The following is an 11168-nucleotide window of genomic DNA, read 5'->3' on the forward strand; positions in this document are numbered from 1 at the left end:
ACTCTGTAAGTGAATGGTGTTAGGTATTAGTTTTACTATCTTCATTTTTAGGTTTGGGGCATAATTCAAAGTACTTTTAAAGTAATTTTCTGATCACTTTTTGAAAGATAGTATAATAATCATTATGCAAATAATTAGTATACCTTCTCAAATGAGCCCAGGGTAAGTAGAGTTATAGCCCAGAGGGGTAAAAGAGGTTTTTTTTTTTAAGAGTTTTTCTTTTTTCATACACAAATCTTGGACGTGGCTGTTACTGGTAACTCTGGCTTGATTTCCCATATGCAAAAGAAAATCCCCTATCAGGAAAAGACAAGCAGCATTAGAGAACACTTGGGTTTGTCCTGATCATTGCAGGGTAAAGCCAAAGTCACTTTTACTAGCCTGATGGGCACTGAAAATATTAGTCACCAAATTAATCCCAACAAATAACAATAATTGATTGGCTCATTGATGTATTTCCCCTTGTCTTCCCCAACCTTTCTCTAAGTAGTCAGAAAGGAAAGTTTTCATATTTTCTGAGAATCTCATTATTGCTCTCAAACCATACTCTATATCTTAGTAAAATTAAAAAATGAGTCAGCATAAGCACCTCAAAAAACTAGTAGTGCACAGAATATGGAGATATTTCTCTTCATACTAGAAATAAATCTGGAAAATAATTTTAAAGAGTTCATCAGAATGCCAAAGGAAAAACAAATGGAGAATGAGTGTTGGATTCTGCAAGCTAGTTTCTAAAAAATTTTCAATCAATATAAGTATTTTTCATCTTAGTAGTACTATAATACATGAGAAATGGAAGCAATTATTATGAATAAACCCAATGAAGAAAATATCCAGTATGTGACAAACTCATACTTCTTTATTGACTATGGGGGGCGGGGGATGGGAGGTCAAGACACTCATCAACCTTATTTGCAAATTGTATTATGCATAATCATGCCACACGCTAATATAGTACTGCCTTCAGCGATGTGATCTAAAAGAAAATTTACAAGACAGAAACTGTCCCTAAACTGCAAACATGTTTGAAGGCCAATTTAATCAGGAGTCTATTAAGTCATTACACTTCTTATAATAAAGTTATTTGAAGGCGAGGAAAAGGCCACTTGGTTCAACTACTGAAACAATACTATATGTACTTCTTTCAAGGATATTCTTCTCCGCAACACTCCACATAACTCAGAGTCCAACATTTATATTAAAAGTGACCTACCATGTTAATGATTATCCAGGAGGGTCAAGGAAGAGTTTTATGACTGAGGGTGATGCCTCCAAAGTTCTACCATCACCACAGTAAATTTCTCCTTGTTCTTATTTAACTCCTCCATGACATCCTGTACGACTTCTAGGTGAGGTCAGAAAAACTGGTACAGTCACTGCTAGATAGATGGAGTTCCATATCATATAAACCTATGGCAACACCCCCCTTGAAAGCTCTGACAGGCAAAGCTACACATAACATTTCTTTACTCTGTCTTAGCGCTATACGTTTTCTAGGTACCTGGCAGGAAAACAGAAAGGGGCAGCCCCATTTTTCTGTTACTTGTACCTTTGTTGTGGTAGTTGTTGTCAAGACTTCTTCCAAGGCAGCTAAACCTTGAAGGGAGCTGGGAAGATCTGGGATGTCTTGTCTTTCCAGCTGGGTACTCAGTAGAGCTGTCATGAGGCAGTACGATGGGTCAAAGACAAACCTCACGGCATCTGATGCTCGTCTTTATGCGTATAAAAATGTGACACTACCAAAAGGTTACCATGTGGACCTAATTTTGAAAATACAAACAGGAAGCACCCCCACCCCAATATTACCATTAAAAAAAAAAAGGAAACCAAACCTCAAAGATACCTTCCAAGGAAGTCATGGGTGTGACCAAAACTAACAAAAGTAATAAAACATCATCCAAAACCCTAAAACCACCAAAAGTGAGGGTCTCGTTCAACTAAAAGTCAAATGCCTCTCAATTACTCGTTTCTTTGATTAGTAAGCATAGCCTAGATTTAGATATGTAAAATCCCCTCCAAATGGGCTTAGGTTTTTTAATAGTAAAGGATCACCATTCATAAGAAAACATCCAATGTAAACAGGCTATTTAATTAAAACAAGGACATGACAATTAAGAGAAAGCAAAGTAAAAACATTTTTAATCGCTGTTATCACGATTTAAATGTACAAAATAACTGATCAGTGGAAACTAGATTGTTAAATCTGACTTTCCTATTCCCAGAAATAAGCACAAAACTGTTGTTTCGAACATTGCAGGGGAAAAAATACTTCCGATTTTAGAACGGTTCTATTAACAAAGCGCAGATTTAAAGAAAAATATTTTCCTTTAAATACCACACAAAATCAGGGACAGTGATACTTTAGAACAAAATTTTAAACATTTTTATTAAGAAGTATCAAAGTATTTTGATACTTTATTATGCAGTAAAAGGATATTTTTCTGAAGAGCTCAGTAACCTAGAGCTGTCAGATAACTTTTTCAAAGAATAAGTTTCAAAAAAACTAATAAAAAACAGGAGGTTTTCTGCTTCCTTTTGTAAGAATAATGTACACTACACTATTGTACACATAGAATACACAATAATGTACACAATAATGTACACTAGAGTGTAGGTAATCTACACTCTAATAGAAAGGGGAAAATACGTGTCACTGGTGGTCAGAACATCCAGGTATCTATGAAAATTCATGAGATACACACGTTTGTAGGGCACTAGGAGAGTTAAGCTTCCTTGGCTTCCACCTTCAACCTGCAATTTAATCTTGAGCATATTATTTACCTATTTACAACATCATCCTTTTCTGATAGACTACCTCTATCAATTACCTATACAAAAATAAGTCAAAGTAACTACCACAAGCACACTGATTAACCTAAACCTAACCTAATACAAATCACAAATAATTTGAATATGATATGAAATAACTTTAATGTAATGATATAACTTGAAACAATTTGACATTAAGTACCCAAAGAGCAACAAACAAATGATACCTTTTACTAGTCCTGATGTGGGTTTTGCATATGTAAATAAAATTGTTTAAAAAACATCAATCGAGAGCAAGAAAATAAAGATGAAATGAGAAGTTGGGGCATAATAGGAAGTGCTGACCAAAATATTCATGTTGTAACACTCCAAACAATGATAGTAGCTCTTTCTCCCCCTCCCATCATGTATATCATGAAGCACCCGATTAAGAAACACAGCCACCTTAAACTTAACACAATTCATATTAACAGCCTGTGGGCAAACATGTGTATCCTCAGTAGTGAGAAGAGGGGATAATTTATTTAGTTGGGTGTACAGCAAAGATTTTGTGCAGTTTAGCTCCCAGTTGTGCAATAACCAAACTGCTGGTGATAGAAATCAACTCTTTTTTTTTTTTTTAATGTTTTGCTTTTTCAAAAAAAGATCTCTCCATTCTCTCCCTGTGTCTCAATCAGGTGCTTGAATTTTCCATCTTCCAAAGGCTACAGAAAACAAGCAATCTACTAGATAACACCAACCTGACCAAAAAGTGTGGTGCTGTTTTGGTTAAACTCACAGACATCACAAACTGTCACATAATACATTTTCTTAAAATCAGCAGCCCCCTTCTCCCCCTTACACTATGAATTCTAACAACTGTGATCTTCCAAGAGATGGAAACTGGTACCAACACAAACAAGAACCCTGAAGCCTTGAAATAAAGTCAAGCAATAGAATTCCACCACATTACACTATCAAAACTGATCTAGTCTTCACAGTGTTAGGGAATGAAATTTTTAAAATGACAGGCACGCTAAATAAAACACATAGTCAATGAACATCAACAATGTGATCAACAAAACGTAAACAAATAATCACAGAAAAACGTTGAGGAAAGAGGCAGAGTTCTATTATCTTTGCTGAACGATAACAAAATTAATTGAGATAATATACTCAACAGCTGAAAGCTTATTATGGCCCAGGCGGCTATCCAACCACTTTGGAAATCTAAGATACAAGCGGACGATAAACACCATTTGAAGACTGAAAAAGGGACCTAAGCTCAGTTTAATAATTAGGTGATACACTGGCCCTTTCAAGGGGCATTCCCCGAGGGCATTCCAGAGACAATTTATGAAACTATTTAGGGAAAGATCTATTACTTCTCTATGCTTCGGGAAGAGCACTGATCTGAGAGTCTTCAGACCGACATTTCAGTTCCTGAAGTTCTAAACAGCTGTGCGAACGGAGCAGGCCGATCCTTCCACGTACCTGGCCTCAGTTTCCTCATTTGTTCAATACAGAAGGCAGCATTACCGCGGGGATCCTTTCCAGCTCTAACATTCTACGACCCACTTTGAGCACTATTTATTTGAATCGACGGTATCAAACACAATGAAAAACAAACAAAAAAAAGACGTGGCATGGCTCTTTAGGAGAGAGGATTGCTATCTCTTTTTGCCCCTAAATTTCCTGTGGTTCGCATTAATCTTCCGAAAACTGGCGCTTGTTTTCCAGTCTTCGCCTTTTCCATCATTGCTGGCTACAAGTGTCTGCAAACGCCTCTTGCTCCACACAACTTTTCCTCTTTGATCCGCCTGACCATCTTGCCAGATTCCTTTAGCCTCAGACCAGCTGGGGTGACACAACGGACTACCCTTCCGACACTACATCTCTGCTCCCAACACCAGGAGCACTTTTTAAAAAACTCTTTATCCCCTGCTAAAAAAACAGAACGCGCCGCTTCCCACCGCCACACGCACCAGCCGGGACTTGGCGGGTCCTGATGGGGGATTCTGCAACCCCCCCCCCCGCCCCCCGAGCCTGAACGAAACGCTCGTATTTGTTGTCTGGACTCCTTATAAGGCGCTGTTCCTTGAAGCTTGACTAAATCCCCCCCGCCCCACCGCCCCCTCGCCCCCCGCCGTGCTCATCCCACCCCCTAAGAGTCGCTGATACCTCTCCTGAAATAAGGAGAAACGAGAGGAGCTTGGCGGGGGGTAACTGCATCACGGAGGTGTGAGCTGCCGACAGCAGCCCACCCAGACACCCGCGCACGCACGGTCTCAGCCCGCTAACCATCCCGGCCCGCCGCAGCCTCCGCACGACGCCCCTCGCGCGGCCCTCCAGCCTTCGCCCCGCGTGGCTCCCCTCACCCAGTGCGCGGTCCCCGCGGCCGCCCTCCCGGCCCGGGGAGCGATGGCGGCGGCGAGGCCCTGCCGGGCGTCTGGGCGGCCGGGGCGCGGGGCCCCACCCGAGCAAGCTCCCCGGCCTCCCTCCGCGGGCCCCAAGCCTCAGACCGGCCCCGCAGTTCCTACCTCGCTCGGCCCCTCGGGCGCCAGCGGCTGCCTCCTACCCGCTCTCTGGCTCGCCCGCCCGCTCGCTCGCTCGCTCCCTCCCTCGGCCGGGCCGCCGCGCGTCGTCGCCTGCGCTCGGTCCCACCCGGGGTGACGGCTCCGGCCGACGACTCTCCTCGCGCCGGGGCCCACGGGGGCGCGCGCGCCGCTCGCGCGCGGAGGCCCGACCGCGCGCGTCGCCCGCAGCCCCAAGCGCGCCCCGCGCCGGCGCGCGCCGCTTCCTGGTTCCGCCCGGCGCGCGCTCGCGAGCCCCGTGGTCCCTCGCCCCACCTCCTCGGCCGCCCTGGAAGGACCCGGAACCCCCTCCGCGAGTCCTGGGCGAGCGCGGGGGCGCCGGCGCCGCTGGCAGCCCCTCTTCGCGGTGCTGGAGCCGCTTTGCAGCTCGACTCCCGGGCGGGTTCGCGGGCCGCGAGCACATGCTGCTTTGTTTGGGTAGGGTCGGCTGCCCCCTGTTGTGGTCGTGTTGATTGGCCCCCCCTCTCTGCGGCCCGCCCACCTTGCTTCGCCCCGGCTGGGGCCCGCGTTCTGGGTCGTGTCACTGGCAGGCCGAGGTCAGAAGTCCACTGCTGCCCCATCAATAATTATCCCGGGTTTGCTCCCTGGAGGGCGTTTCCGCCTGGGCTCCTGCCGCTTACCACACGGAGGACAGGCAAGAGGAAAGCCTAAGGGACACAGCAGGAGTTTACGCGACCCTCCATCCGCTGTTCCAGAGTGAATCTATGGGGGCCAGAGGTGTCCGAGATATTTCCCTCTCTGGGGAATCCCACCAGTGGAACTACAGGAGGGACTGTCTATCCAGAGAGAGAAGAATAGAGAGGATCAGCTGTGTAGGATCCAGAAGAAAGGGTCTCTGAGAGCCTTTTCCATGTAATGGGGATGGGGTGCAGTATCTGAGAAGGCAGCCTGAGTCACCCACTCTCCTCTGGCTACATCTCTGGAGCTGGCCGACGGTTTCCCTGGCAACCCTCCAAGGGCCAGCACTAAAGCAAGGCATGTCAGATCTCCAGAAACCCAGCTGCAGCAGCAGAAAGGAGAAGGACCCCCTCCCCGCCACACGCACAGAGCATGTCCCTTCCCTACAGTCTGAAAATCTTCCTGTCCGGAGATGACCACGATCTGCAAGTCCCCACGTCCTCCCATAATCCTCCCTTGGCAGCTCTTCCCAGCAGCCTTGCCTTCACCTCCTGAATAACACCAGCCACAAAGATCTTTGCAGCTGATCACCAGCTCTTTCTCCACCACCCAGGCTACCACTTTTCTCCCACATTCTGGGCCAACACCTGGCACAGTGCTTCTTATGGAGTAGGTACTGAGAGCTTGGAGGCCAGAGCTGGAGGACAGGCTGGAGCAGGAAGCTGGACGGAAGTGCCAGCCCTGAGCTCTCTGGCAACCCCTCTGACAGTTATTGTCCATGAGGTTTCAACACTTAGGCACACCATATCTCTTTCTTGTAAGCTTTTATATACCATTCCCTCTGCCTGGAATGTCCTCCTGCCACTTGATATCTGCCTTTCGGTGACACTTGGTCTAGGCAGTATGCACCTCACCCTCCCTGTTTCCAGCCACACATTTATGCTCGTATTATGGCACCCTCATGCTGAAGGACAATTTCTTGTTTACATACCTTTCTACCCTCAATGACACACAATATCCCATTCACCTTTAAATGCTCCCACGCTGTCCCAGCCCAGAGCAGACACTCAGTAAATATTTGAGGAACAAACCCTACCCTCTAGGAATAGAAATGGAAACCAGGATGACTGCATAGTAATTAAAAGCACAACACAGGTAAAGGTTCTGCCTGCCAATGCAGGAGATGCAGGTTCAATCCCTGGTCCGGGAAGATCCCACATGCCTTGGAGCAACTAAGCCCATGAGCCACAACTATTGAACCTGTGCTCTAGAGCCTGGGAACTGCAATTACTGAGCCCACGCGCTGCAACTGCTGAAGCCTGAAAGCTCTAGAGCCTGTGCTCCGCAACAAGAGAAGCCACCACGATGAGACGTCCGAGCACTGCAGCTAGAGAGTAGCCCCTACTCTCCGCAACTACGGAAAAGCCCGTGCAGCAACAAAGATCCAGCACAGCCAAAAATAAATAAATAAAATTATTAAAAAATAAAAATAAAAACACAGAATCTAGAACCAGATTCGCCATCAGCGCCTTGAGTTGTGTGACCTGGAGCAAGTTTTCTGTCTTGATTTCCTCATTGTAATATAATAATGGTAATAGGACCTACCTCAAAGCATTGGGGGGAGAATTTAGTGAGTGAGTACATGTAAAGTGCTTCGAATGCTGTAAAGCACTATAGGGCTGTTAACCGTTGTTGTTGTTTTTAAGATTTACACTCCTCTTCCTAGGACTGGTCAAGTCTAGGATTCAGTGCAGTTGCCTTGGCTGTTGTTCACCAGCGTGGAAAGTGCTGGTCTGAATGCTGGGAGGGCGGGGCAGGTATGTTTCTTGACTCTTGCATCTCATAGCACATCTCTGACTGACCACTAGGTACCAAGCTAGATCTGGCTGGCTGTGTGCACAGACATAAAGGACGGAATGTTCTGGCTACTACCTCTGCAAAACAAGAATGTTGTCAACCCGAGAGAGGAAGGAATGTTCACTACCTACCACTCCCTCCTTTCACTGCAGACGAGGTGAGACCCTACCTGGGTCTCCTGGTTTTCACAGGGCCTCAGGGACATAGACCCCTAAGTTGAAGGGACACCAGACTGACACATGACCCATAGGGAGTCACAGAAACAAAGAAACTGAATGGGAAGCCAGGATCCAGAAAGACCCTACAGAGAGCTCACATAGGAAGCTGCCTGAGACATAGCTGTAGGTGTACAGGTGTTTACTAGTCAAGAGAGTTGGGGGTCTCTCTTAGCCCACCCTGGCCTGACCAAGGAGAGAGAGACTTGAGAGCCTGGAAGTCTGGTGGGCAGCCCCGCTCAGGAATCCTGCCTGCTCTCCACCAGGGACTGACCCCAGCCTCCTCCCCTCACCTGCAGCACCTAGCTTCCACGGAGAACAGCCCCCATGCTTCCCATCCCCGCTCAGCCCTGCCCAACCACAGGGAGATCATGAGGGTATTTTCTGGAAATGTAGTTGAAACCACAACCACAATCCCCGCTAGCCAGAGACCCACGCTCATACACTCATGTGGCGTCTCTCTCCAGAACTCTCTGTACCTTGGGAGTCGTACTGGTCCTGACCACACAGCAGCCACAAAAGGACACCTGCGGGAACTTTCCTTCTTCCATACCGGAGTGCTTCCTCCCTAGTAAGTCAGTTCAGGCCCCTGGAGCCTCAGACACTCACCAAAGACCCCTGGCATCTCCAAGGCCTCAGAATGGAGGTTGGTCACAGCCAGTGGTTCATGGTGGGCGGGGGTGGGGGCTGGGGCTCTGTTGGTACCAGGGCTTGCTTCTGCCAGAGCACAGACAGCGAAAAGAGCTGAGTTTTACAGTTAGATCTGTTTGCAAATCCCAGCTCTGTCAATTTCACAATTGTGTGACCTTAGTCAAAGTACTTCACTTCTCTGAGGGCCTCAGTTTCCCTCCAATGTGACTCATAGGAGGTGTAAGTTGTGTTTGTAAACGTATAGACATTTTCTGGGAGTATACACAAGACTAAAACTGTAGTTGTCCCTGCGGAAGGGACCCAAGGGACAGGAAAAGAGAGAGACTAACTTTTCATTGTGTGTGTGTGAGGACGTGTGGGCACACACACACGCACGATCAGTCGTGTCCGACTCTTTGCGACCCCATGGACTGTAGCCCACCAGGCTCCTCTGTCCATGGGATGTTCCAGGCAAGAATACTGGAGCGGGCAGCCATTTCCTACTGGAAGGGATCTTCCTGATCCAGGGACTGAACCTGCGCCTCTTGTGTCTCCTGCATTGGCAGATGGATTCCTTACCACTGCACCACCTGGGAAGCCCTAACTTTTCACCATTTATCCTTTTAAGTCTTCTGAGTTTTTGTATCATGTCCTGTGCTACCTATTTAAATATGGGGAAGTTGAACATTTTTTTGTTAATAAAAGAAAAAAGTAGAGAGATAGGGTTTGTGAAAGCATCCTGCCTAGCTTGATACATGAGTATTGTCTCCCCACCCCCACCCCCAACCACAGCTCAACCCCAGTCAGCCTGTGGGGCCAAGAGGGAGCTGGCAGGGGAAGCAGTAGTCAGTATGTGGGATGTGGGCAATGGATGTGTGGGTCCATGCAGACCTTGCCACCTGGAGATTCTTACACGCTCCCTGTCTTGCTCCTGTTTGCCTCACCTGTCTAGGCTCCCTTCTAGCCAGAGTTAAAGAGATGGCTCTCTAGAAAGCCCTAGGGGCCCCCACCTCCTCCTGGGACAGGGTCATCATGCCCTTTCCATGCAGAGTCCTGGGGCAGTGCTATCATCCAGAGAGGGTGAGGCTGACACAGAAGAAGGTGCAGAGGGCCATTCCAGCCAGGTAATTTGCTGGCTTGGCAGGTGGATTAAGAACTCGAAAGACAGCCCAGCACGGGGCAAGGATGAGGCTACTGCTGCTGTGAGGGCGAAAGCAGATCAGTAAGACCAGAGCAGGCAGAAGCCAAGGCAGTGAGGAGAGAGCCTTCGGGATGCTGTGAACCAAGAACCTCCTCGGGTCATGACAAAAAGGACAGGCAAAGTGGTGGGGAGGTGGCGGAGAAGGAGACGCACAGCCCTCTCTCGTGTACTGCCCTGAGGGCTCGAGGTCCATACTGGGCTGGCTGAGACACAGGAGATTTCTTGTTGGGCTAGAAGGAGGAGAAGGAAATGGCAACCCACTCCAGTATTCTTGCCTGGAGAATCCCATGGACAGAGGAGCCTGGTGGGCTATAGTCCATCGGGCCACAGAGTTGGACACGACGGAGCAACTCACACTCTTGCACAGATTACAAGTCAAGCAGTAAGACACAGCCCTTTAGGCAACTAGTTCAGGCCTTAAGAAGAGGCTTCTGGAGACTTCCCTGATGGTCCAGTGGCTAAGACTCTGTGCTCCCAATGCAAGGGGCCCGGGTTCAATCCCTGGTCAGGGAACTAGATGCCACATGCCACAACTAAGAGTCTGCATGCCTCAGCTAAAGATCCTGTATGCTGCAACTAAGACCCCACACAGCCAAATACATAAATATTAAGAAAGAAAGCAGAGGTTTGCAATACAGGATTGAGGGGCTCAAGGGTGCTGAGGAGAAAATACCTGGCTAAAGTCCCTGAGCACCTAGTTGCTATGTGCTCGGCTCTGTGAGTGAGTCTTCATAGCAATTCTGGCAGGTAAGCCTTGCTGTCCTCCTTTTACGAAAGAGGCCACTCAGCTCAGAGAGGCAGATTCATGTGCCTGGAGTAACACAGCAGAGCCGGGTTTGCTTTACAAAGAAGGAAAGTGGTTTCAGGTCACCCGGTTGCTAAGTTGGCAAAGTTGGGATTTGGAAGCAGATCTAACTCAGCTCTTCTTTTTTTGCTGCCCACGTTCTGGCAGAATCAAGCCCTGGCACCGACAGACACCTCCCTTCCCCATCCCGAATCACTGACTGTAACAAACTTCCATTCTGCCGTCTCTGCCTTCCTGTTGAGTGTCGAAGGTCCAAAGTCTTTGTGTTTTCCTCTCTGCCACACGGACTGTATGGAAGATGAAGAGGACGTCCCCAGGCAGGAAAGGGAGGAATGACATTCTAGGTAGATGCATTGGAGTTGAGAGGCCAGTGCACTGGGGGAAATGCACGGCTGAAGCCTGGAGCGAAGGGGACACGGGTGCTTGGGGTCCATTCTAGCAGCAAATGTGGACCAGGCCAGTGAGGAGGGGATGGAGCGCTGGACCACCCTTCATTTGGA

The 11168-nt window shown here is 47.9% G+C and overlaps 1 non-coding gene across 1 annotated transcript; it reads left to right on the forward strand.

Moving 5' to 3' along the window:
• The first annotated feature begins 10303 nt into the window (after positions 1-10303).
• TRNAG-CCC (transfer RNA glycine (anticodon CCC)) lies at positions 10304-10376 on the forward strand. The gene has a single exon. It is a non-coding gene; the product is annotated as a tRNA-Gly (tRNA).
• Positions 10377-11168: the final 792 nt, after the last annotated feature.

Source organism: Capricornis sumatraensis, chromosome 8 (assembly GCF_032405125.1).
Source record: "Capricornis sumatraensis isolate serow.1 chromosome 8, serow.2, whole genome shotgun sequence".
NCBI classification, from domain to species: Eukaryota; Metazoa; Chordata; class Mammalia; order Artiodactyla; family Bovidae; genus Capricornis; species Capricornis sumatraensis.